Source organism: Chlamydotis macqueenii, chromosome 2, assembly GCF_036417535.1.
Source record: "Chlamydotis macqueenii isolate bChlMac1 chromosome 2, bChlMac1.mat, whole genome shotgun sequence".
NCBI classification, from domain to species: Eukaryota; Metazoa; Chordata; class Aves; order Otidiformes; family Otididae; genus Chlamydotis; species Chlamydotis macqueenii.
The window spans coordinates 9,906,640-9,934,583 of record NC_141557.1 but is presented as its reverse complement, the minus strand read 5'-3'; the positions used below and the strand labels follow the sequence as shown (position 1 = coordinate 9,934,583).

General features: G+C 37.5%; 1 protein-coding gene across 1 annotated transcript in view; it reads left to right on the top strand.

Moving 5' to 3' along the window:
* PTPRN2 (protein tyrosine phosphatase receptor type N2) overlaps nucleotides 1–27,944 on the top strand; it is a 668,183-nt gene that overhangs the window by 39,762 nt on the left and 600,477 nt on the right. The window lies entirely within an intron of this gene.

The following is a 27,944-nucleotide window of genomic DNA, read 5'->3' as shown; positions in this document are numbered from 1 at the left end:
TTGTTTCTTTTTAAATATGTCTTGTGGATGTGTTAAATTTAGTTGTTGGATTTGATGGAAACCCAGAGATAAGTTGAACCACTGACCTCCTGCAGCAAGCAGTTCTCATTCATCTTGCAGTTTTGTGAATGTCGTCTTTGGATCCTGCCCTTAGAGCAGACTGCTCCAGACTCTTCACTGATGTGAATCAGAGTGGACAAAATGTAATTTCTTCTGTCTACACCCCAGAAGTTTAGAGCTTTATAAATGTGCTAATACCGCCACTCTAATTAGATCACTCGGCTTCCTAGATTTGGAATAATGTTTAACTTTGACAGAAACTCTGTGACCATTTTAAAATTTAATTTAGCATTTTAGTAAAATTTGAGGCCTGGGTTGTAATTAATTCTGTCATTCTGTTTCATATAATGCTTGTTCCTCTAACCTTGAATTGTTTTTATGTTGCTGTAGCTTTTCTATGCCTGGTTACTTTTCCCACTGCTCATGCATCTTTTAGTCCTTACATTTTAGAATGCCATTCAAATACAGTTTTAAAAGCATCACTTTTTCTGTGAAATAATTTTTAATAAGCATTTCCAAATAGAAATGGGGATAGAGACATGGGATAATATGTTAGGAATTTAGACATGAATTCTAATAAATACGAAAATAGAAATCTTAAAAGATTTGAATACTCATAGCAACTCAGTATTGCAAAAATTGGAAAACTCATGGGAGGCTTCTTAAAATCAGGATCAATTTTTTTTTTATGTGGTCTAAATCATGTTTTCAGGTTTCTTCCATAATCTTGAGCAGTGGAAGTTTCCTGTCAAAAACTTATTTTATTTTATTTTATATTTCATTGCTGGCAATAAAATCCAACGGGTCACCTGCACTAGTAATCATTTTTTTTGCCCTAATTCAACGTAAACCCCCTTGGATAACTGTGATTTTTGCCTAATTTCTACTATAATTATAAGTGTTTCGAGGAACTGAAAGAAGGCATAGATCATGTTCTACAACTTAAGAAAAAATAATTAGGATGAAAGATTTTAATATTTGATTTGCATAAAATGTGTGCATTCGCATGGGACAGCTTCAAGTTAGTGTAACTTAGAAGATTTTTATCTCTCAATTTTTCAGTTGTGCAACTTTTGACAAGTTACCGTTTGAGCCAGGGAGTGTGCAGGGAGTGTCAGACGATCTTTTTAGAAACTGGAAGCCAGATTTGTCCTCAGTTATTTGAAACAACAAAATTAATATTACTTTATGTTTTATGTTCTTTATATGTGGTAGCAAACTTGACAAAACATGGAGTAATGAAAATGCTCACGATTAGGATTGTTTGATCATCCTTTTGGACTGTCATTGTCTTGAAAGAGTAACAATGGCAGCTAAACTTATTCTAGACAAATATATCTGCTGCAAAGAATGACCTTCATTTGGAAATGGCAGTTCATTCAGCATTGCTTGCTAGCAGTAAACCACAGGAACTGGTCTGGAACAAGGGATCTTTCCACAGGAGCCAGGATCAGCCTGTGGCGAGCAGCAGGAAGGCACAGGGCTTTCAGTAGAGATAAAGTAATTTGGAAGGAATACAGGTGCTGAGTTGGGCTTTGGTTTAGGTTTGGACGCAACGTCCAGTCAAGAACTTGGAATGGTACATCTGAATACTTTTCCTGCAGAATTCCAAGGTTTGTACAGGAACAAAACAGTACTTTTCAGTTCTGGCAACAATATAAATGTTAACAGTGTAGTTCCATGCACATTTTAAGTTAGCACAAAGTTAGCCTGCTGCCAAACAAGCTGTCCTGCTCATCTGCCTTCTACCGAGCTGGCAATCATTTCCTGCTCCCACCCTGCCCTCGTTCTGCCCCTTTCCTCCCATGGCTGGGAGAACCAATCTCAGCTAGAACTAGGAGGGGGTGAAAGAGGAAGGAATGAATAGTCAGGGCTGTGATCATGTCACTGTATGCCGGTATTAAGTGCTCACAGAATTGTTATTTTTCCGGAGTTTCTTTCCTTCTCTCTATCTCTGCAGGTAATTATGTCCTCTTCTTCCCAGACAGAGCCACAGTAAAATCTCCTCAAGGCTGCTCATCACCAACCAGCTACTATATTCTAGTGTCATACTAAGATTAGCTCCAGGACATGTATTTTTTCTTAGAAAATGAAAGTAGCTGGAGCTGGTAATGGTTGCAAATGACTCAATTAACTTGTCAGGTGTCAGAAGTTCAAGATGGTTGTCAGATTTGGTCAAAATGAAATTTCTACCAGCTATGAGAGTTTTCTGCCAACAATGTATTTTAAAAATCCTTACTTACGTAGTGTTATTGTCTAAAACTATCAGAATTATTTTTATTTTGCCCTGTGTCCTTTTATCTCTTTTTACTGCTTTATCCTGGTTACATTACTGTGGTTTCTCATATTTACAAGGCTGCTTTCATGTATTTGTCAGATCAACAAATTGTCAACTAATTCAAATACTGTTTTTGACTACAAGTAGGCAGAATTAAGAGAACAGTTTAGCAAGTAGCACTAAGATTTTAGCAGAGGCTTATTTTACTCCAGCCCAGTGCGTGCACCTAAGGGGCTTTGGCAACATGCTACTTGACTTCAGAAGCAGGGACGCAGGGAAAATAGCAACGCTACTCTGGCATGAGAAAACTAACCAAACTAGTGTTAAAACAGCCTCCTCGTGAGAAACATTGAGGTAATGAACTTGGATATCTTCTAAAAGCATTTTTGTGTTGAAAGTGGAGCCATATACTCCTGATGAATCACGCTGCATCTGTAGTGTATCCACGTCCCAATGTGTCACATCAATAGGGGATTCAAAGAGAATGACAAGTAAAAGCAAGAAGTAACGGTGTGATGGAATGTAAGTAACATTAGAGCGTCTCTTTTTTTTCCCCAACATGCTATTTAAGAGGTCTGTGCTTTGATGTATAATACAAAAGGGCACTAGTGGAGCGAAATGTGAAGGATGGGTAGGTGTTAGTGATGTGCAAAATAGCAAGCTTGCTTTTAAATGGCTTGGCAAAGATCTAGCTGTGAAAAATAAGGCACTGTTGACAACTTGGAATCTCCCTAAGTGTGATGTCCCTTCTCTTTGAGTAGTCTTGAAATTGAAATAGTGATATGCTTTTAGTTATGTTCATTTGCCTTCTCATTACTGAAAATAAGTTAGGAAGAAATTTATTAACTTATATAAGAAAAGCTGAAGGAATGCTTTCAACTTGAAAATTATGGGTCCATTTTTAAATAATGAAGGTATTTTATTTATATGTATACCCATTTTAAATAAAAGAGGATAGCAAATAAGGAGTATTTACTGTGATTTTGTTTTATTCTTGTTGCAACATTTTTTGACAAACAAGATTAGTGTCTTTGCTGATGATGTACACTTCCTGGCATGTGTCTTTCATGTTGCTTTAGCTTAAATTCTTGTGTATAGCTTATAGGTTCAGATAGAAAATGTTTTTAGGAAATACACACAGTCATTTGCTACTCTGTATTTTTAAAACGAAAGTACTGAACCACTCTGCTACTCCAATTTGTGGAAGAAATATTCTGATGTAGTTAGAAATCTAATTAAACTTCTAGATAGAAGGAAATGTTTTGCTATGTTTTGATCTGACAGTGTTCTTCACTTTTATCTCCAAAATGTAATAACACAATGAACCACCCAAGGGTAACAGCACACCACCTTTGCAGAAACAACAGTCCTTGCAGAAGGAAAGCCTGAAACCAGTTGAAGTAGTATGAGGGGAAAGAATGGACTTCTGGAAATGAATTCCCAGCTCAAGGTCACCTTGATGTAGTGCCAGTCTCACAATCTTCTACTGCTTTTAGCAAAGGCTATATTTCTGTAGGTTAAGTGGTAAAGGCCTCTTCTACAGAGCAGATAGCTGCTGATGCACAGGATTTGCTACAGTTGCAGATAATTAGATTTTTCTTTTCCTTTAAAACAAAAGAGTAAAGAAAATCCATTCCCCAAATATGAAAATAGTACTTAGAGTTTTCCTGCATGTGAACACATAAACAAGATAACCTGAATTATTAAAAGTGTGAATGTAAAGGGGATTTGTTGTGCCACAGTTGTTACACACCCACTCTGTGTGGGTACTCATAAGTAATGTGATTTTCTTTGAGTTCAGCTTAACTGCTGAGTTAATTTTTTTCACAGAATCACAGAATGGTTGAAGTTGACAGAGACTTCTGGAGGTCATCATGTCCAGCCCTTCTGCTCAAGCAGGGCCACCTAGAGTCCAGGACCGTGTCCAGGTGCCTTTTGAGTACTTCTAAGAGAGGAAGACGCCACAACCTCTCTGGGCAACCTGGGCCACTGCTGTCAGCCTCACAGTAAAAAAGTGTTTCCTGATGTTCAGAGGTAACCTCCTATGCTTCAGTTTGTGCCCATTGCCTCTGGTCCTATCACTGGGCACCACTGAGAAGAGCCCGGTACTGCCTTCTTTGCACTGTCCCTTCATATGTTTGTACATATGAATGAGACCTCCCTCAAGCCTTCTCCTCCAGGCAGAACAGCCCCAGCTCTCTCAGCTTTCCTCACAGGAGAGATGCGTCAGTCCCATAATCATCTTTGTGACCCTTTGTTGGACTCTCCAGAATGTCCATGTGCTGAGGAGCCTAGCTCTGGACCCAGTACTCCAGGTGTGGCCACACCAGTGCTGAGTAGAGTGGAAGGATCACCCCTTCAGCCTACTGGCAACACTCCTCAAATGTAGCTCAGGATACCATTAGCCTTCTTTGTGCCAAGGTTATTATATATAGCAAAGTCTTTGGCTGTAGCATTTGGCATTTTAAACCGGAAAACACCTGTTTTAAATTGCTCCCTTTGCACACATACACTGTGATAGTTTTTTTTAATTAAATACTCCGAGATCATTTTCTCACAGATCTCTCTCTCAATCAATCTCTGTTCAGTGAATAAGTCTTTAAGGTTACATGGTCACATCTACCACTCTTTAGCTTTCAGAAATTTGATTTAATGAATACCTGGAACTTAAACGTACAGAAATTATAGTGTATAATTAAGGTGTGTGTATATATATAGATATTCTCTGAGGCATGCTTGGAAGGGGCTCACTGTTACTGAGTTCTTCTCTGTATCGGAAATCCTACATAGAATCATAGAATCATAGAATGGTTAGGGTTGGAAGGGACCTTCGAAGGTCATCTAGTCCAACCCCCCTGCAAGGAGCAGGGACATCTCCAACCAGATCAGGTTGCTCACAGCCCCATCCAACCTGGCCTTTCCAGGGATGGGGCATCTACCACCTCTCTCGGCAAACGCAATCTGGAATGGTTCCTGCAATATAACAAGGCTCCCAGAGCTGTTAAAGAAAAACATAAATGTGTACCAGTCACTGGGATTCATCTGCCTTGTGTGGCCCCTCTCACTACGTGTCCAGGTGGGAGAGAAGGGATACTGGTGGAGAGAAGAGCAACGAGGGCTGCCTGGATCCACGCATGACTTTGGTCTCCAAATCACAGCAGAATTTTATGCATGTTACTTTAATGGAAATAATGACATGTTCTTCAAAAGGCTTCCTCATCCTTTGCTGGCTTTGGGATTAGCCATGTAGTCTTCAGTCAAGTGTTGACTTCAGCCAGACTGTGAGAACAGCAGGAGAATATACCATTCATATCTGACCAGAAACAATTGCAGTTACCTGCTTTAATTCAGAGCAGTTTACCTCTCTGGCTTTCCCAGTTTGGTGTTCAGTAAAATAATGCTGAGAGCTATGGGCTCTGTAGGGTCTGTGATGATCCTTTAGGTTCATTCTGAGAGCACCATTTCAGGTACTTCTATTTATCCCTGTAACCACGGACATCTGAGGAGCCTACCCTTTCCTGTACTGCAGAGGAGCCCCATGAGATGAGCTTGGATGCTTTTTCCTTGTTAGTGGAGCAGAGGAGATTATTTGTCAGAGCAATGGATGCTGTCTGAAAACTGCCCTGGCCCAAAGCCTGGTGGTTACACAATTGTGGCAGCTGACTAGGAGGCAGCGCTTTTTTTTTGTTAATGTCTTAATTACTCTTCTTTTGTGAAAGAGTCACTAAAAACTGAGCTGCTGTTCATGAGGTCTTTATTATTGAAGAAAATTGTTCTTACTGCTGACTTGTACATATTGATTCAAATGTGGATGTTTTCTCTGCTAAAAGATGAGTGGATAGTCTTTGCAGAAGACATTGGTATACAGTCTACCATCATGTTATCGTCCAAGAAATGCAAGTGTAGGAATTGCAGGTGGTTGTTCTGGTTATTTTGAATGGTGCCGTGACAGCTCTGGGGCTTACAAAATTTCCTCTGTAAGGCAACCAGACTCTCTCTAATGTGTTTAGTCCGTACCTACTCCATTTTCCTGTGCTCTGTCTTTTTGGGAGTTAACTTCCTATGGTAAGGTAAATACTTTTGAATATTGATCTCCACTCTTTGTAGTGAGCAGAGTGGGAACAGGACGTTCAGTTTAAGCATATAGCAGCTGAAGACTCAGAAGAACTCTCAAACTCTTCAATGTCCTGATACCTCTTTCAGATGACATGTTGACCTTAATCTTTACGGATAAAGAGTGCTGTATTCAAATGCAGATATTGACCAGCTTGGGATTAGGGAACAGTACACCTGCATGCTGACAAAGTGCATGGGCTAGGGTAATTTACCAGGATTCCAATATACAATCTAGCACCAAAGAACCCGTAAAGACATTCCTAGCAAATTTAAGCTGGTGGTGTTAAATGACATATGGCAAACATTTCCTCTGCATCATTTTTTTTTCTAGAGGAAAAGATGTGTGCAGCCAGATGAATTGCCACCTGGGTATTTAAGAACGTACTAGGGTGACTGGTGAAGATTTATTTAGGATGTAAATATTTTAAATAGCCTTGGATTCATTAAGCATTTATTTCTCTAGCAGAGAACTTATCTCTTTATTTATTTATATATTAATTTTTTGCTTTTGGCATGGAAAAGTAATTGAATCTATGGTATGGTTTCTTGCACACTAAAAAACTATACAAATTAATTAAATCAAGGTGAGCTTTAAACATGTTGTTTACAAAAAAGTCAACACTAGGAACTTTTTTCTTTCAAAAGTCTCCTTTCATGCCAAGATGACTGGAAAATGTATAGTGCAAATTTAGTTTAGACATAGATGCCTATGATAAGAAGCTTTCTGAGTTGCGCTCAAAGTGTGTGTATTATTTATCATCCTTACTGTTTTGTATCTTCTATTCTTAGCATGGTGGCTTTTTTTTTCATTCAAGTAGTATATTGTCTGGGAGGACTACTTAGGAGCAAACTGTACAAGGTAGTGAAAATGTATTTTAATATTTATTTTAGAAATCAACCCTTGCATGAGAAAATTATAAGATGCAAGGAATGCCCAATACAAAATTGCTTGCATTTTGGTTATGTATTTATGAAGAAAAGAATTACTAGAAATATGAGTTCAGGTAAAATCTTCCATTTTTCCATTCTGTGTTTACCTCTGTTTGCATAGATGATGTGTGCCATGAAATGCAACCAGTGTGCAGGAAAGTCTGAAGCTGTAGGATGGAGATAAGACCTTCAGTACAGGTTTTTAACTGACAGTAAATGGAGTTTTTTCTATTTTTTTTTTTTCATTCACTAAGAAGTAAAAGCAAATTCATTTTGTAAGCATTTCTTAAAAATCATAAAATAATCTGCTGTAGCCCTTGGGCTTCTTCCACATTGAGAGTTTGATTCTTGGTTTCAAATTTATGAGTGCTCATGCTTTCTTCCAAAGCACTGAATAATACACTTTAAGCTAGCACTCCTCCAGGCTCCTGTTTTTGATTTGCTAATTTTTACTTCAGTACAATCTTTTCTACTTCGACTTCTGATCACTTGTACACAGTTACTACAGGGAAGTTAAACATCAGAAGTTCATGTTCTGCTCTTTCTGTAAAGCAAGGTTCTCTCGTGGTCTGTTTTGTTTTCCGTATTACGGCTGTCACCTTTAGTTTGCTCACGCTGTGTTTTCTGTTCCATTCCTTGTTTGTCGAGTGTCGGGAACCTGGTTTTGTTTGCTGATTAATAGCACAACTGGCTAAAAATAGGTGGAGTTCAAGTAGGCTGCATTTGCTGGTAGTAAATTTTTATGCCTTTTATCCAGTGTTCTCAAACATAATTCTAAGCAGGTGACAAAATGACCACTAATACAAAATGAATGAACCGTTATATCACTTAAAGTTCTCCTCTGCAAAATGAATATTTCTTCTGTGTGTAACGGGGAAATCACAAACGTGTTAATCAGTTTAAATCTTATCAGCTGTTATTTTTCTGCCATCGGTGACAGGCTGCTGCTGAGGGAGGCTGTTGCGAGCACTGTGAAGAGCAACGGTGGCAAACATCTTTTATTCCTTTGCAAAGTGGGAGACTTGCTCGCTTGTCTAATAAAATGTAATGAGTTTTGGTTTCATTTGCAATTCTGAATTCTATCGAGCAAATGTATGTGTAACGAAGACACTAGTCGTTATTTCGTTGCTTAGCTGGAAATGCACATTCTGATACATATTTATGTTTTTTTAAAATCCATATATAAGTTGTAATTATTCTTGGAATTAAATTTACAGTTATGGTTGTCATTATCTATCAAATGGAAAGCCGAATACAAGTAACCGCAGGCAACTATCATGCCCCTTGGCATTTTTCTTCAGTACCAATACAGTTAGGTGTGCAGTGCTGTTTTGTAGGATAAATTGTCTTTTCAAAAAGTGATAGACCTCTAGTGCACAATTATAAATATTACATGTTATGCTTTAGACCTAAACTGGCAGTATTAATTAATCCTCAGATGTATTGAAAAGATTCTACTCACATAAAACTTGTGAAGCAATGCAAAAGAAGACTGAGCCCTTTTATAGGAGAGCAGGTGGCACAGGTTACGTAGCGAGTATAACAAGTTTCTGTTCTTGCCTGCTTTTATCACATGCTAATACATTTCCAAAAGTTTCATCTCTAGAGCTTAAACTTTGCAAGTTCTGCTCTTCCCACAAGATTCATTTGCTTAAGAAGACTGTGGCAAGTCCTTTCAAATGTTTTAATTAGATGTATATGTTCATGTATTTGCCTAACAGAAAGGAAAAGCCAGAAATTTTACAGTAGCTCAAAGAGCAGTAAGACTAATATATGAACCATAGATTTTGTGTTTTCCTTTGGATACACATTACAGCTTGGCTAAATGAAATAATGAAATTCTTGTTCTTAAAATGCTGAAGTTGAAAATATTGTTTGGTGCATAAAGGAAGAAAATTTCATTAGCATGAAAAATGCTGTTAGCTGGATATAACCTGTGCATGTTTGCATAATTTTCCTCATATGAAGAAAAAATACCCTGCCTAAATCTCCTTGGCGTTTATATCCCAGAGGTCTCCCTTTGCATTTATTGAAAGTAAAAATCACTGTTTAAAGGTAGAAAGATTAAATACACTGAAGCCTGATTTCCAGCTGAGCCTAAATTCTAGTATTTGAATCTTTTATACCTTAGAACTTATTTTATGACTGAAGAATATGAAAATAAGATTATCTTCATTTTACTGATGATCTGATTGGACTGTAATGAAGATGGTAATGCTTTCTAGCCTGTAAAGTAGTTTGTCTTCTGCTGATGGCTTAAAAAAAATAATTGTTTAACTATTATATGTGGGAAAGGTAATGTACTGAGAATAAGAGAAAAACAGGGAAGCATTTTGGTCGAATGGTGTTGTATCAGATGTTATGAACCAGAAGGCCTAATGCATTAAAATAGAAGAAAAAAAAACAGTCACCCACTGCTATACTTGAAAAAAAAAAAAAGTAACTTTACCAAGTGTCAGGCTAGACACTTTTTCTGTTCTGCTGGAGTATTTTATGCCATCTGTCTAGACTGTAAGATCTTTAAGGCAAAATGAGACACTCAAGTGGCGCATAGACCACTGCTAAGACTGTTAATTGATTACTTTTCACAACATCTGGCACACATTATATAACACATTTTCTTCTGCCTGTTAAAAGTAGATAATATTTATTTACCTGCCCATCACTAGGGCTTTGAAGAGTCTGAAGGAAGCCAAAAGAATAAATGAGCTCTGAAGGAGAATAGGTCCTTCTCAGACATCACAGTCTAGATACAGCCTCTAACTCCAGGTTTTTAAACAGTGTGTTACTTCTCACGGAAAGTTTTCCGATCCTCTCTCCCTGAACATCTGCTGATGGCCACTTTCAGAGCCAGAATCCAGGTCCGGACAGAGCTCTTTGATGCAAATGGCCAGCCTGACGTTCTTAAAATTTGCATGCTATTGAGGGACGCATTAAGTTTCATGCTGGTGATTTTATTGTGCTATCTATGCTACCTCAGTTGACCAAATGGCAGATGTCATAAAAGGGGAAGAAAAAAATTCCATCTTCTGTTGCCTTCTGTTTCCTTCTCCTGAGCTGAGGAGACACAAAAGAGCCCCTGGAGTATGGAAACTGAAAAGGTCTCAGCTGGAAATGGTCAACAGTGCTGCCTTCTACAGAGCAGAAGAACAGGAAACAAAATGGGAGCAAAAAGTTCACTGTGCAGGAATAGCATATATAGAGTTAAGCTTGAACTGGGTCACATAACAGGAATTTATTCTTTTTCACTTTCTCATTATTTCTGCTGGCTTTGAATAATTTCCATTAAAAATGAAACTTCTTCAGTTAGTCATCATAAATTAGTAATCCGCCAATGTTTGAGGTATTGGCCCCAAGTGAACTAGCCTACTATAGTACAGTACAATTCAGATCCTGTGTAGCCTTTCATTGTGAACTGGGCAAATGAGCTTGGAAGTGGTCTCTGTTTCTTTGTTCTTGGATTCCAGCTGTTGTAACTAGTTGTGGAAAGCTCATACATTACTATTCTCTACAAGGACCTTAGTGTGGAAAATAACCTGCTGGTGCTGTTCCTTACATCTTTCTGACTGTGTGAAACATCCAGATCCTATCTAGCCATATTTATCTGCATGAAGCTGCAGAAGCTATAAAGTCATCCCACGGTGTTTTAGCATATGTTGAAAAATGAAATACTGTCAAACTCCTACAGTACTTGAAATAAACTTGAAATAGCCCTGCATTTTTGCTCCTTCACACTTTCTTTTTTCTGTAGAGATCATTCGGGGATTCAGATGCAGTGGGGCACAGGAATAGAGAATGAATCTCTCACTTGTCGAACTAAAAATTGACCTTCTGCACTAAGATAGTTTTAGATAACTAGAATCTCTAGTTTCATGTCTACTTTCTGTGTTGCACAGTATTAGAGCTTCTTATTGTTCTCTACAGAACGCATAATCAATAAGTGATACCCAAGTTTATGTTTTGAAATTTTGTATGAATGAGATGTCATAATTTTTTTAAGCTTGATTACTACCAGAATAGATGATGGTCTACAAGTATGCTGTTTGTTATTCTATCCTATCTATTCAGTGTGTCCAGCAATGAAATTTTATGTTCTGATTGGTAGTATAAGTCTGCAAAATAGCATTCTTGGAGCCAGTTGCAACAAGTGGGAGTTTGCCATTAATTTTAATGGGACAAAATTTCACTGCTATGTGTACAGTTAAAGCGACTTTAGAGATGTGAGAAATACTAAATATCAGTGCTTTATCATAAACAATTATGAAGTCATCCATCCTGGGTGGTGGGTGCTGTTCTGCTTGAATTTCATAATTTTTTTATCTTTGGTGTGTATATATATTTGTGTGTATGTATAATCTTACTGCCTCTGGAAGCACTATTTTTTTGTTAGTTTTCTAACCTGCCTTTAAAATACTGTTTAGGTATACATAAAACACAGAACAAAAAAAAAATATAATCCCAAATATATAGGTTAGAGGCAGACCCGTGAGGAATGTTCTGGGTTTTTTCATGTATGCAATGATTATTTGAAACCATTCCTGGCTATGTTAGGTGGATAATTTTTGGGCTGCAGCTGTCTTGCTGAATATTTATTATGAAATGCTTGCATTTAAAAATAAACCCATTAGATTTGTTTCCATCACACAAACTTGTCTTTCACTATGTGCCAGTGACCTGGCGTGGTGACTGCATCTCTGAGCCTTAGGTTTCCATGGAAAATCTTAATTTTTAGACTTCTTTTTCTAAGAATATTCCACAACATTTACATAACTTCAATTATTTTTAGGAAAAGATCCTAAGATTATAATGCAGAGTTATTTAGCTGTTTCCTATCTTCTCATTTAATAGCCAAGATGGGCTTAGTTTCTCTTGCGCTAGACCTCCATTTCTACCATAATACTTCCAGGACAAATTTTGTGCTTTTCAGTGTGAAGTTATTTCTGATTCACAGAGTTGCTTACAAATAACAAGGCATTCTGTGTGGCTAAAGAAAAATATAGGGAAGGGAAAGCATATTTCTCCTTTTGCAGATAGAAAGAAAGGTTAATTTGCTGTTCTGTTCCTAGTTTAGTCTAGGAACAGTATCTCTTTTGTAATGCAGCAAAAGCCCTTTTCCAGTGTGCTTTAACTCCTCTTCATTTCCTGAACATTTAGGATCCACACTTATTATTTCAGATATCAGTGAAGGCTTGTCAGTGCCTGTAATAGCAACAAGATTTTCCCTTGGTGACTGTTGCACTCTATAATGTGGAAATATGACCACCTGCAACACTGGAAAATGAAGCACATAGGAGCAGGTAAGCCAAGGTTACAATGCCTGCAGAACTGGTATCAAGTAGAGACATTCAACAAATTTTAAAACCTCATGAAGAAGTTAAATACAACAAACAGTGCCTCCTTTTTAATTCTTCCTTCATTTTGAGTCCTTATATCCTCTGAATCGGTATTTTTCAAAGGCATTCTCATAATTAAATCTCAAGAAAATTACCAGTTTTGAAAAACTAGACTTCTTTTTTTTGGCCTCTCAAATAAGACAGTAGAGTCGTCTCATCTCAGGTAACTGTAGTACTTAGACAGTTGACATTTACCTCTAAGATCACTAGAGAGAAACCTACAACACCAGTTGACAGAAATAGGACTTTTATGGCATGGCTCACCTAAATTATTTTATTATTATTTTAGAAAGTTAGTTGCCTAACGAAGGGCACCTTGTGTTGTTTCAGGTGCTGTGGGTATTCTGCCTAACCTCCCTGAGACTCCAGAAAGGACTGAATCTCCCACAAGTCCTGTACCATATCTCTCAGCACTGCGTGGCTATCTCAGATGGCACTAGATGCCAAAGTTTTGGCAACAAATTTCATCCCTATTTGAGTATAATAATAATTTAAAAACCCCCTATGTATGTCATACACCTATAATATACACATTTTTAATATATGTATATTGATACACACGTTGATTCTGTTTTGCAAAGTGGATGGCACTGACTGAAAGTGACAGAACTAACGTGTAGCAGTTACTAAGATTAGAAGTCATCTTTGGTCTGTAGTTGCAACTGTGTGGTCAGTGCTTTTTATCTGCCATGCCTCCTGCTGATACAGGTGCCAAGCATTCAGGAGCTTCTCAAGTAAAAACATAATGTACATTATTATTCTTACAAAAAGGAAAGGTAGAAACCAAGCAGAAAATAACAAGAAACAAAAGCCAAGTACTTTTATCTTCCCTTCATTATAAAGGAAAAAACACACAGGAGGAAAATAGCTTCCATATTTTTAGGCATTCGTGAGTCACCTTAAATCTCTTAGGATGTTTTAGTAAAAATTGTATTAAAAAAGCTTCTATGAAGTAATGAACTAGTAAGTTTTTCCTTCTGATATATTTCGCTTCTTTTTTAACATCTTCAGGGTATGGAATCCATCCATCTGGGAATGCAAATGTTGTGAAGTGAGCTATGTGGATTGTAAAAGGAAAGAAGTCTGGGTGATCTTTTCTGAGGCTGGCTGATGGCATTCTGTAGTAATAGGCTAGACTAGCAGTAGCAATCAAGGTGTTCACACGTCCAGAAAGGTCGTGGCTGGGAGGGACAATCCATGGCCTAAACTGACTGTCCTGCCCATAAGGTCCTTATTGGTAAACTGTGTGGTCCGTGAGACTGAGTAGGCTATGGAAGTGTGGTGGAGACCTTGGAAGAGAACAGATTAGAGCAAAATTATAGTGTTGTAAAAGAACAATGATAAGGGAATCACATCCCTAGAGAAGGTTTTATTGACAGTGCAGGTAAATGCTTGGGAGTTCTGGAGTGATAAAAGGCTCTAGTACCCAGCTGTTGTTCTGAAAGTGTGCAGACAATTTCATATGGGTTTGTAAATAAAGCATTGCAACTAAAAGCAAGAGTAAATGTGTAGTAATTATATTTTATATGTGTTCTACCTTTAACCCAGAATTACCTAAATTGCATGCTATTGTATTATCAGATGTCAACAGACAGAGCTGCTAAGTATAAGGAAAGTAAGGATTTTCTGGGAAGCAGGGAGGATGCAGGTACGTTCACATACTGTCAGCCACGAGCAGCCCTCTCCCATTCCATTGCACTTACTCCCTGTCCTCATACTCTGTTTAAACTGGGCAGATGAAGAGCTGAGTTACTCTGATGAAATTGGAGTTCCTCTGATGATGAAAGCTCTTCCATGTTTTACATTTTTTGACATACCTTTACTGGAATAGTTTCAGAGTTTTCAGACATTCTTGTCACAATCTCATGTTAGTTTGAAAGAATACTTAAAATGAGGTTGCACTGTAAAAAAAAAAATTACTCATTTGGGCATAATTTTAATATTCTTATTCCTATACTTCTGCTGCAGCACACTTGGGCCACTCTGGGGATTGTTATTTCATTCCTCTCAAGGTCCCTTCCAACCCTAACCATTCTATGATTCTATGATTCTATACAGACATTAACTTCATGTTTTTAGCTATGAAAATTGTTAAAACTATTTGTGGTGATTACACAGAAAGTGGTGTAAAGTATTTTTTGGTTTAGTTGTTCTGATGTTACATTAATACCTAAAGGGAAGTTGAATTGATAGACAAAATCTCTTAGCTGTAAAAATCCTGAGGCTATCCTGAACAAGTTCCAGCCAAAAGGCTGCCAGTGCACTTTTTTCAACAGCAGAATAACAATACAGCTCATATTCTGTCAACTCCTTGTTGTTGTCAATGTATGCCTCAGTGAAAACATTCCAGGAAATTATAGAAAAGGAAGAGAACTGAAGATACAGTGGTTGTTATTCTGGTCCTTGACCTGATACTCTTCAACTGTCTGCAGGAAACTGAAGCCACCTTCTCCAAAAGGCTGGTACTTGATGTGAATTTGATAGGCATTATTCTCAGCAAAGCTAAATGAAGAGAAGCAGCTGTGTATTGTTTCCTTGTACAGATCAGTGTGTAATAACACATTACTCTTCCATGTTTTACATTTTTTGACATAACTTTACTGGAACAGTTTCAGAGTTTTCAGACATTCTTGTCACAATCTCATGTTGGTTTGAAAGAACACTTCAAATGAGGTTGCACTGTAAAAAAAAAAAAAAATTACTCATTTGGGCATAATTTTAATATTCTTATTCCTGTACTTCTGCTGCATGATGTAGAGGTTGCAGAACAGAGGATGAAGTTCACAAAGGTTTGTTTTGTTTGGGTGATTTATTTGTTGGGTTTTTGTGGGTTTTTTTAAGAGTCTTAGGATTTTTTGTAAACACTATATTGATATACAAAACATTGCGTACACTTTATTCTTTGCTGTCTGCAGAGTATTAAATTCAGAAACAACACAAGATTAGATTTGTAAGATATTCATCAAATAGAAAGTCTCCAAGTATGATTTTAAATATTATAGTTTAGTATTTTGGCTGAAGTTCAAATCCTGAAGGAAAAAAATATTTTTTGAATAATACAGGTTCATTAAAATAATTTAAGAATTCATAAGAAGGCTCCCATATGAGGTGCCAGACTGATTCTAAACCTCATTGAATATCATGTCTCACAGAATTATGCAAATGCCAGTCAACTGTAGACTGAAGACTCATATCTGCAACTTCATTAAATATTACCACCAAGCATTTTTGGAGGGGAAAAAAAAAATCCAGTCTTCAATTAATGAAACTTTGGAATAGGCTTGCAAACTATCAATGGGATTATTGTAAAACATCTTCTATTCTCAGAATGCTTGCAAGAAATGAGAGAGCCTCCTTCTACTAAACTCTCTGAAATCCCAAGGCAGCACTCCTGTAAAGTCAGTGTAACATGCTTTCAGGAAAACTCAGCCCTGTCCTTATCTCTGCCACTGACTTATCTCTGTACATTGGACCTTTTATCGCTTTTAACTCATTACGCATGAGACTTTTCTGTGAAGGTTATTCTTCACTTCGTTTCTCAGACTACGTTATTTTCTCCTGTTTCCTCTTTTCTTGTACATTCTTTTCTTCATAGTGATGCGTATATCCCCATTCCCTTCTCTTTTCCATTATTTGCCTTATACCTGGTAACTCTCCAGAGCAAAGAACACCCATGACGGGACAGGGAATTAGCACAGAGGAGGCTGTAATGATGGGAATAAAGATTGCTCCATAAATGCAAGCAGTAAAAGATATTTGGCTTCTTATAAGACAAGCTGTTATGATAAGATGTGTAGAAATCCAGTGAAGTACCTGCACATTTTTGTGGGATATGTTGCCTTCTGTATGGAATTTATTTTCAGCATACATGATTGGGAGACTTTGAGTGATGGTAAAGAAATGCAAACATCCTTGACTTCAGTCTTTGGCTTAAGTTTAGATGGGAATATGAAAAATATGCAACACTAGCATTCACTTGTTCTCAGAACTGGATTGTTATCCTCAGGTGGATCATGAAACTGTACAACTCCAGTGTGCTCCACATAATGTGCAGAGTACAGGTTTTATGAATTGCAACTGCAGTGTCATCCTGCTGACTGCATTTCCTGCGCTTCCAAAAGGAATATGACAGAGGATGGACATAAAATTCAGATATACTTTTTTCCTTATGTATCTATGCCTTATTTTCCCTTTCATTAAAATCAAACTGTTAAATAAGTCAAACTCACAGCAGAAAGAAGCAGTCTGAGCAGAGATTTGATGAACAATCTATCACTTTATTAGAAGTACCTGTCTAACAAGTCACGAAAGAATGACAGATAGTGCTCCTGAAGCCATACAGAAAATTATAGAACTTGTTACCTGAGGCTTGAAGGTCTCCTTGCCTATCTGATATTTGCCCACTTCAGGGCCCTGACTAGAATTCTTGTTCCCTGACATACTTCTCAGTTCCCAGGCATGGCACCACCATCCTTCTCAGTGAATATAAACTCAAAAGCTCATGAACTGTAGAGTTTACTGTAGCGTTCAGTGTCAGGCAAGGAGCTGTTTCACATTCTCTGTTGAAATCCCTGCACTTTTTGAGGAGAGGTAGAGAGTGTTTGCTGTACTTAAATCACCATTAAAACCATACTTGTCAGGAAATGCTTGGTTCCATTGTACTGAATGCTTTCCAGTACCTTTACGCAGATACTTCCTTTTCTTTAAGGTTCAAAACTTTTCCATGAGATGTGGAAAAGTTAAGTAAAAGCAAACAAAAGTTATTATTTATATTACAATGATCATTAGCACTCCACACTTGACCAGATATCCATTTAGCCAACCACTTATAAACACATGATAACACTAAAAAATGTTAGCATTTAACTAGACAAAACACACAAAATACAGAGGGAAAGTTGTGGTGCAATGATTTGCCCAGTCCAGCAGAAAAAAATCAGGACCAAGACTAGAATTCCAGTCTGCTGGATTGTAGTCTGGCAACCTTGCCAGCAGTTCTGGTTTATAAGCAGCTTGGTATCTCCCCTTTACGATATTCAGATATTCAGATATTCAGAGGACATGCAACATGAACTGTTTGTTAACATCTTTTTCTTACCTGTTCAATAGAATTTCTAAAATTTTTCCTCCTACTGCACAAGTTTTGCAGAGACACTCTGGAGGTTATTATTTACAGAAGAAAAATAACAAAGATAAGAAACATGACCAAAAAAAAAGTAGAGAATTGGGCCCTAATTCACAAAGCTGCTCACATACTTCATTTCCATCAAAATCAATAAGGGTTAGAGGCTAAGTTAATGAGAGCTGGTGACTATATGGCTATAATATAGTAATGATTTTTGGCTACACTTAATAGTGAAAGGCATTTACATAAGCTCCTGAAGGCACCCAGGCTTCAGACTTTTCCTAAATAAATGTATTTTCTCAAAGGCAGTTTTTCCTTGTTGTTTAAAGGAGTTTAAGTTAACCTCCTACTTCTAGAATCTGGGAGGTTTAGTCTTCTAATGATTTTTTTTTTTTTTTTCTGGAGAGAGAAAAATTGTCTTTTGTGCACTTTTTAGGAAGGAAGCAGAATATGAATTCTGGCACTATGCTGCGTGCATCATATTTTCATGTTTCAGAATTATATCTAATTTTCTTGGCTTCCTCCCCAGATTGCTTTAATCATTATTCTTTTTCTTAACTACTTCTCTGATATGTGTGATTATGGTGGGTGCCTCTCAACAGCTAGCCTGAGGAAAAAAAACCATCTCACTGGTATCACAGGGTAGGCAAAGCTACTTCGTGGAGACAATGGCATAATATATTCTGGGACAGCTGGCTCTAATGCCAGCCTCAGATACATCAGGGTAGGTCAGGAATAATTACAGCACAATTACTGGTCAAAATCAGGACCATTCACTCTCAGTTCAGATTTTCTTTGAAATTGGTGTAATTTCACAAAAGTAAGTAGAAGCAGATCATTTTACTCTGCAATGAATTTCAGCTACCACCAGGAATGAGTTTTGAATCAATACAGGATAGATTTAATTCTTTATCAGCATAACAAAGTATTTTCCTAAGTTTCCCCTGAACGTCAATCCCAGAGAAGAAAGTGGAGTGACGCCCATGTACGCAGTTGCATACGCTAGAAGTCCAACAGGACTTGAACAAAGCCGCAAGGCGCTGCACATTGATTATATGTCAAGACATAATTTGTATTGACTGGAACAGCTGAGTTCTTGGTAGCTTTAAAAACATTTCTAGTATATAAACATTTACAAGTTTCTTTCATTTTTTTTTTGTAGCAAGGGAAAAATTTTAGGCATCTTCACTAAATACTGTTAATATTGATGTTACCAGTATTCTTGGATGTCCTGTTTCTCATAACTCTGTCCCATACTAGAGAATGTTGCAGCTTTGTTCGCAATTCAAATTCCCAGGGTAAATTATATAGACAAATCTTGGTGCCACAGTCCATTGAGTTTTAACTAATATTATTCTTTTTCCTTCAAGGACTTTAAGAGACTGACTTTCTGCATTGACTTGCATTATTTTTCTCCAACACATGAATAACTAATGTGGGTTGCTCTGGAGTATTTAAACTCTTTATTAAAGACATTTCCAAGTGTACATAATAATGTATCTTTCATGAGACAAACTTAGGTGATTTCAGCACTCTAAATAAACATTATAATGTAGTTCAAAATTGCACAATAAAAGTATAAATCTGCTTTTCCAAACACACTCCAAATTATAGCAATAATAGCAATTTAAAGTGTTTTCAATATCTAGCAGGCCTCAATATGGATACAGAGAAACAGACAAGTTTAGAGAACTGGTTGGGTCCTGTCTCCCTGTTTGGAGCTCATCTGTTAAGTGTAGCTCCCAAAGCCATGTCTGCTGTTGTCCAGACTGGAATTACTTTCCTGCCACAAATGACCGTGGACAATCCCCTTGTACTTCAGACTCCACTGAGTTATATGATTCTTTTTTTTCCTTCCCAAGTTGTTTTTGCCAATTCCACTTGACAATTTACTCAGTTCAAATTAACTGTGAAATAGATACAGAACAAAAAGGAGACTGATTTTCTAAGAAGAATGAGGAAAGGAAAAAGGGATTGTACGTGACAGGTACTGGCCATACTGCAGTTGCTGCTACAGGCATCATCAGTTAAAAGATGCTGTACTGTTTTCTAAATAAAACAGAACAGGAAAGCCAATCATTCCAAAGAGATCTGCAAAAAATTGGTTCTGCCTTTGAAGTCTGCTCAAGGTGGTGCTGGGAGAGACGCATTACCTCTAAATATTGGGTAATTACTTACTTTTAGAGGTAATATAACTGGATGAGAATTGCTGTGAATTCGGGTTATGTTTTTTTAAGCACCAAGGAGATACTCATTAAGACTCTCTGACAAATAATGAAAAGAAAATGTTGGTGCTTGTTAGAGGAAAATGATAAACATACCTCTTTTCATTCCTTTAATTATGCAAATAATGGGACTTTTCCCAGAACTTTAAAGAACTGTTTTAATAAAACCTGTCAATGAATATGGCTCCTGGAGACTGATTACCTTCAGATGATGGGACATAAGCTTCTTTACCATTTAAGTGTTTTGGAAAATTTTATCTGAAAGAACTGTCTTCCAAAGCAGATGACCCCCAGACATAGTTCCTATTTCCTCTAGCTGATGGTTCATTACTTCTTTGACCTAGCTTGTCTCAATGCTGACTGTGGAAGAAGGCTAGAATTATGTTATAATTAGGACTTAGAATTCACTCCTCTTCTGCAGTTTTGTAAAACAAGTGTACAGGAACAGACTGACAGTTACTGATGGGTAAAACGAGGTTGACAGATATAATGATGGCAGTAGTTCTTTCACAGAATAAATATGACAGAGGCCACTGAACTGCAATGCTTGCTGGCCTACGTGCAATGATATTGAGGAAGGCTTTGCTGGTAACATCACACTCTGCTGTATGTAAGCCTCAGTGTTATCTTTTTAATATCTTATGGCTATGAATAATAGCTTGGCTGCCCACAGATTTTTGTGGGAAAGGCAATAGCAGGTAAAAAAAAATCAGGCTGCTCGTTGATGTATTTAAACAGCAAAGTGGAATTATTAATTTAGAGTCAACGGTGTTCAGCCCTCAAATTCTCTGCTAGATGCAAAAGAAAAGTTTTGCTTAGCCACAGTTGTGATTTCAGTAGGTATTGGGTGATTTCAGTATACTGCCTGGTAAGGAAATTAATTCTAGCAACTGATGACCAGAAGGAAGCCTGGACCTTTATGACTTTTTGTATACAGCTTGTGAGCACTTCAATTAACAATTTCTAATTTTGGAGGAAGAGACCATACATTTTATATTGTACAGATGCTATTTTTGTCCCAGTATGGGCTCCAACATGGTAAAGATCCTTTTTTTGGGGGCTGCATTACTTGAGCAAAATCACATTTGACCATTTCTGCAACAGTTAATGGGTGTGGATAAAAGATTTTTGTCTTGATCCTAAGAAGTAATAATTTTAATGTTAGTTTTTAAGTGATCTTCTATTTGTTCTCCAATAATGGGCTTACCTGCATTTTTTTTTCAGTTTAAATGGAGCGCATGCTAGTGTTCCATATAGCTAAGTATTAGTGGAGCTACTTGTTTGCCAGATTATATCTGTGCTCCCCATTTGCTGTGTGAGCTAGTTGTGGTCTCTGCCAAAGAAACAGAGTTGGGAAATGTAGCATTGAAAGAACTGTAATTTTTCAGAGGAGACAATGCAGGTTCTTTTAACATTTACTGTGAAAAAAAATGACAAAAAGGCCAAACACCAACACCAAAACGTGATACGTTCCCAGTATCAGCTATGTTCTTTCTGAGCCCTGGGCAAATGCAAATGTTGTTCTGGAGCTTTCCCAGTGATGGCCTTTCCCTGTCTCTTCGCCTCATGAACTGTTATTACCACTCACATCTTCAATTATTCTTAGTATTGACCTTTCCGCAGTGCTCCCCAGAAGAAAAGCCCTACATCATTGCAATCATGGCATTAGTAATCAGGTAACTTGATAGTATTTGCACCACAAAGCAATTCCTTTCTTTAGTGGTGGACAGGCTCAGGACTAATTATATGCAAAAGAAAAGATGTAATATTTTTTTTTTCCTAAATGCAGAAAGGACAAAGTACCCTCCTTACATAGTAAGAGTATCATACATCACAGCATTTTTATACTATTTTGTCTATTTAGTGCATCAATTCATATATGTTGAAGGGCAAGCAATATAAAGAAGGTAATGGAAGCACTAATATGTACTGTCATTGATGCTTCAGGGGCAAATCTTGGCTGTAAGTTTAGTACTGACATTTTCCCTTTTTGAATGAAAACTCTGTTCCATGGTGAATTATTCTGGTTAGGGTCATGTTTCAATATACACAATCAGTGTGTATGAAAAATGATTGAAAGAAGGAGTAATTCTGAGATGAGAAAGTGCTAACACTGTATGGTAACGCTTATGGGAAATCTTTCCTTACTTTACTTCAGAAACTTTTCATGTAAGAGATTTCACAGTCCTCCAGTTACCCACTGCAGGGATTTGTTTTGTCAGCTTTATGACTGTTAATTTGGCCTACAGTAAGGCCTGGATTCCTCACCAGGGATCGGTGCTTCGTTGCAGTAGGCTTTGTACGTGCACACAATCAAAAAAAAATAACAAAACTCTGCTCTCAAGAGTTTACATTATTACAAAACCAGGCATCTATTACATTCAAAAAACATAAAAGGTGGAATAAAGGAAGAGATCTAAGCTCAGTACTTATCATGCTATCATATTTTTCTCACTTTCTTTCTTGGGAGAAAGAGCTCCTTTAGTATTATGTACTCCTTTCATATTATTTTTGACCAAATTTATTTACTTTTTTTTCATAGTTAAACTACTGTTCCAAGTAGTTGTTGATAAACCACCACAGCTTCTGATATCTTTGTAAAATGCCTTTCTCAATGAGAAGAAATAGAGAACATGGCTGAACCTACTCTACTCTGGAAAAGCTCTGAACAGAGAGTACAAGATGGGGCCAATTCTGTCCCTCTCTTACCTCCTGTCTCTTTACCTCTCTCCTACTCAACACACCAGAAGGGAGGTGGATGAGGAATTGTTGAGTGTGCTAGAAGAAGGGAAGTGAAGGGCATTTCCACAAAAGGGTGAGACTGGAGATCCAGAAATTCCCAGCAATCAATAATGATAAAAAGCAAACAGACATCCTATTTACCTCCATCAGTGACAGGACATGTGCTAAGTACAGCACGCACATGCTTGGGAGGGACAGAAAGGAGTGATTGCATTCTGTTGGTGGAACAATGGTTTCTTGGAGAGTAGAGAAGAACTTGTAGGAGTTAGAAAAAACACTTATTGGAAAAATAATGGAGGAGTTTGGAATAGAATTAAAAGAGGAACAGAAAAAAAGCAAAGGCAAAAGAGGATAAAAATAAATATTCAAAAATTAGGGTCAGAGAATATCCAAATTTATTATCAAAGTGAATGCCAAAATTAAACTAAAGAAACAGTAGTTGATTTTTCACAGGCAATTAAAAGGCTTTGAGTAATGAATAATACTCACATTACATATGTATGTAGACCTATAGCACCTATGTAACCAGAGAGTAGGGAAATCGAGAGGAACTCTGCTTAAAACCCATGATCAGCTTAAAGTACATTTTTCCCAGCCATACTTGCAATTTTGTGTAATTCTAGGCTTGTTAGGCACACATGCATGGCAGACAGATAAGGATGTGTAGGATAGATTACAGCTTTAGTAGACCAAACAACATTTTCTTTTACCTCTATTAGTGAGAAAAATATGTCTTCATCAGATGACCTCTCCATTCAGTTTTCTGCATGAAAACCATGTTTGATTCTTCCTACCAATCAGTTATCATTACTTATTGTTATATTGTTATGCACTGTTTTGAGCACTTTAAAAATGACATTCTTGGACCATATTTCTTAATTTTACTATAGAAGAACAAACATGTGCTCTCCATTTGGAGTCATTCACAGCTGGTGTTGAAGACCCAGTAAGGCCCACCCGGTATGCCCAGTGCTGGCATACTCAGGTATTTCCTTTTTGGTTTCAGTTACTAGCAGTGTTTAGCAGTTGCTTACCCTTCAAGGTCTCCTTACCTAAGCTGAAAGAGGCAACTACATGTGGAGTGAGATTTTGTTTTAGACTATTAAAAATGGTAATGATCATTGACATACTTCAATTAATGAAATTTACGCTGGCTAAAACCTTGTGATGAGGTGAGGTTGTTATGGTCCATAGTTGTGGAGAGACGCTAGCTGGTTATGTGGCAGTTGAATGAAGAGCGTGAAAGGAAAAGGCAGAGAACCCCCAACAACAGAAGGGATTTAAGAGGTTTGTATTTTCTCAATTTCCGACTGATAAGAAAAACTTAGCTGTTTTTGTCTATTGTTTGTTTTCTTGTTTTGATGATCAAAAGACAATTTTTGATAGAGGGGCTATGGCTTGTTTTTTATCTTAGTTAATAAAAATGCTTACAAATTTGGGGCATTTTTAGAAGATCTGTTTAATGTAAAATCATCATGAGTTGTCTAACTGGAGGAAAGGACAGAGAAATAAACACAATACAATCTGTCTGATCAGTAGATTTTTAAAAATTATTTTAATGATAAGTGAATTACTACAGCTTTTCCTAGTTGAAGTTCAAGTGATTGCAGCCTGTGCCTGACTGTCATAACCTTCAGAGGCACCTTTTATAGATCCAAACAAATGGTATATTCCAGTGTGGTTTAAACTTTCCTATTTTGTCTTTAGGAAATCACAACTGCTATACACCTGAGGAAAGGAGGAAGGGAATAGTTTTATTTGTGTTTCAGGAGAATAATATATTGACAAAGAGATTTAAAATGTAGGTCCTGGACTTGCAGCAGTATTTTGGGATTATGTTGTGCTGATTGCCTGAGACACAGTACTGGAAATGTAGGGTATAGAGAGAGGAAAGGGAGGTAGATTTTGTGAGGCCCTATGGAATCTACTTTCCTGGCTAGTTAACAAAGAGTACATCACGTAGATGTACTGCAATATATAGCATATATACTTGCCCTTATTTTAAGTAGTGTCCTGATTCCAGCTAGGATAGAGTTAACTTTCCCCTGAGCTGGGAGTGGAACTGGAGCTGGTGGCACCTGTGGCTGGGGGTCACAGCTGCGATAGCTTACACAAATTGGCCAAAGGGCTGTTCCATCCCATGGGATATCATGCTCAGTATATTAGTGAGGAGGGTGCTGAGGGGAGGCTCCTGTTACTCAGGAGGAAGCTGGGCATCAGGATCTACTGTGAGCTATGGTACTGTAAGTTATGTGCTTCAGTATTTTGCATTATTGGGTTTGGTTTGTTTGGTTTTTTTTCTATCTCTGGTTTGTTTGTTTTTTTTTTTTTTTCTCCTGTTATTCTATTAAACTTTTCTTTTATCTCAGTCCATGAGTTTTGCCTTCTTTTCTTTACCATTTCTCCTATCTGTCCTACTGGAGAGTAGGGGGAGTGAGTGAGAGACTGCATAGCTTGGTCCTGAGTGGGGCTAAACTGCGACAAGCAGTCATAAAGTTAAAAAACATCGAGAAAATGTCTGTGTGTATGGGTGGGTTCAATACAAGTGATCCTCATACCTGACACAACTGAGCAGAATTGCAGGCTGCTGAAGTCTGTGTTTGGCTTGAAGGGATAAAGTTAGGTATGTATTTATTATTATGGACTCCTCTCTGAGATACCTGCTTACCTTGGTGTATGGGAGTTCACTATATTGGCTTATATTATGGAGTCAGCCTGGGCTTTTTTGATCTGTAGTGAGCTTTACTCATGTAAGCTTTTCTGGAATTCATGTGGTAAATCATTGAGAAGACAGTTTGAGCATATTATTTACATCTGTAGACGTTAGTGGACAGCATACCACACCTTTGCAAACACTTGCATTTGAGAAAGTGAAAAGATATATTTATCTGCGTATATGGGATAAGCCTTACTGTTGTACAGATTGGATTTCAAATGGCTCCAACATGTGTCAGAGTACTACCCTCCCTGTTTTATGAGATGCACAGCATACAGCTGTCTTGGTTCCCTGGGGAGAGGATAAGCAGCTGAATTTCTTGTGGGTGCTGGTACACCTGTGCACAACGAAGTCATTGCTGCAACATTATTTGAAATTACTGAGATGTGGGGATTGTACAAGTGTTAGTGAAGAGTCTTTAATGCAAGGGAAGTAAGAAACCTGTATTTAAATTCCAGGTTAAGCAAAAAACTAAATGTGCACATGTACAGCTTTAGTCTCCATCAACTGGTTGAATGGTTATATGGAGAATTGTTATTTCAGGGCTGTTGTATGAACTAAAATTAGGAGGTTGGGTTTTGGATTTCTTTTTTTTTTTTTTCAGGATTTGAAGGTATTCCATCAAAAGTTTGTGTTCTGGGAGATGATCTCTGATAGAGGGGTCCTTTGATAGGAAACTAAATGTAATGTTGATCACATAAGGTATGAACTGAATTAAGTGCTTTTTGGAGAAAATGCCACTTCCCTCTTCAGTGGTGACTTATTACCACCATTACTATTAGTAGGTAGATGATATTTAAAATGAAATATGATGCTGCTTAATGTCACAGCAAATAACAACAAAAGATATATTTGTAATTAAATTAGCATATTGACTGATTGGATGAAATATGCATAACAATAAACCCTAGCAATAAATAACTTGAAATGCAATATTTTTCAAGGAGTTTTGGAGGTCCTTGTCTATTTTAGAGTAATCATATATAGTACAGTTTGGCATGCGTTGACTTTATTAATTTGCTTTCCAAGACATAAGTTTCCAAGGCTAATTGTGCCAGATGCCTTGCTGCAGTAAGCATCAAATAACCAACTATTATTAAAAGAGAAACTAAAGCATGATAAAATCAGTTTTCTTTTGTGCTTTTCATGGAAAATATATTAGGTGATAAAGCAAAACGTTTCAAGAAAAAAATACAATGCATTTCATTCAGAGTTCTGCATGGAGTTAGCCTGGCTGTTTGTTTCCTTGTGTCTCAACATGTTCACTTTGTTCATCTTGAATCTGGATTTTTCCACCTCTGTGAATATCAGTGTGTTATAGGATGGCCTGCCTCTAGCAGGATGCTATGGGCAGCAGAGGGCTGTGATCCTGGCTCCCAGGTGCTTCAAAATCAGCAGGGTCTGGGTGAACCGGTCACTCTTTTAATGTGCCACTCCACTAGAAACATTCCTGGTTGAAACTTCTCCTCTGACATCTTTTGGATCTAAGCACAGCCACTACAGGATGGGAAATTAACTACAGAACCGCCTATTTTCCCTCTATCACAGGACACCTTCTGCAGCCCTTTACTGGACATGGACATTCCAGGCTTCTGGTTTCAAATCTTTTGTGATCTCTCAGGAAAACAAGGCAGAGAGACTTAATCAGGGATTTTTTCCAAACCATAAAAACTTTTATTTTTGAAGAGAGAACTTCAGATTTCTGAAAACAGGAGTATTGAAGTATACGTTTCATTAATCTAGTTTATATTAGCACTTGAAATCTTTTACTTTTTTTTTTCTTTTTTTCCTGCAAGCATTCCTTTTTTTAAACTGATCATTACTAAGCTTCTAATTAGAGCCGCTTTTGTGCAGTATACTCTGTGCTGATGTGTGTTGGTCACTGCCTGTCATCATTCTTATCTTATGCTCTTTGAGTCAATATACAGTTAAGGCATCCTTGTGCTTTGCTGGGTCAGTACCAAGGCTGCAATCAGATCTCTTCAGTGAGTTTTCAGACGCTGCTTCAGGTCAAGTGGCTGTTACAGTAGACTTGTCTGGAGCAAAATTGTACGCATCTCAAAAATATGTTATGAGTCAGTTTGAGGACTGTGTAGACACACGCTATTCTACCATACTCTGCCTGCACAAGCTTTTCTGGTCTGAAACGTCCTCTGTCTTTCAAAAGCTACCAAATGTATATCCACAGTTTATTGGTGCGTGGGTAAAAGGATGAGAAAACACTTGTCATTGTGCATATTGTACGCTTTCGTTATCTGCTTAAGGTTAGGTATATGTGGTCTTGGCAGGCAGGTGTGGGATAGACATAATGGACTCTGCTGGTGCTCCAGTACGTCTTGAATTCATGTAGATGTGTTTG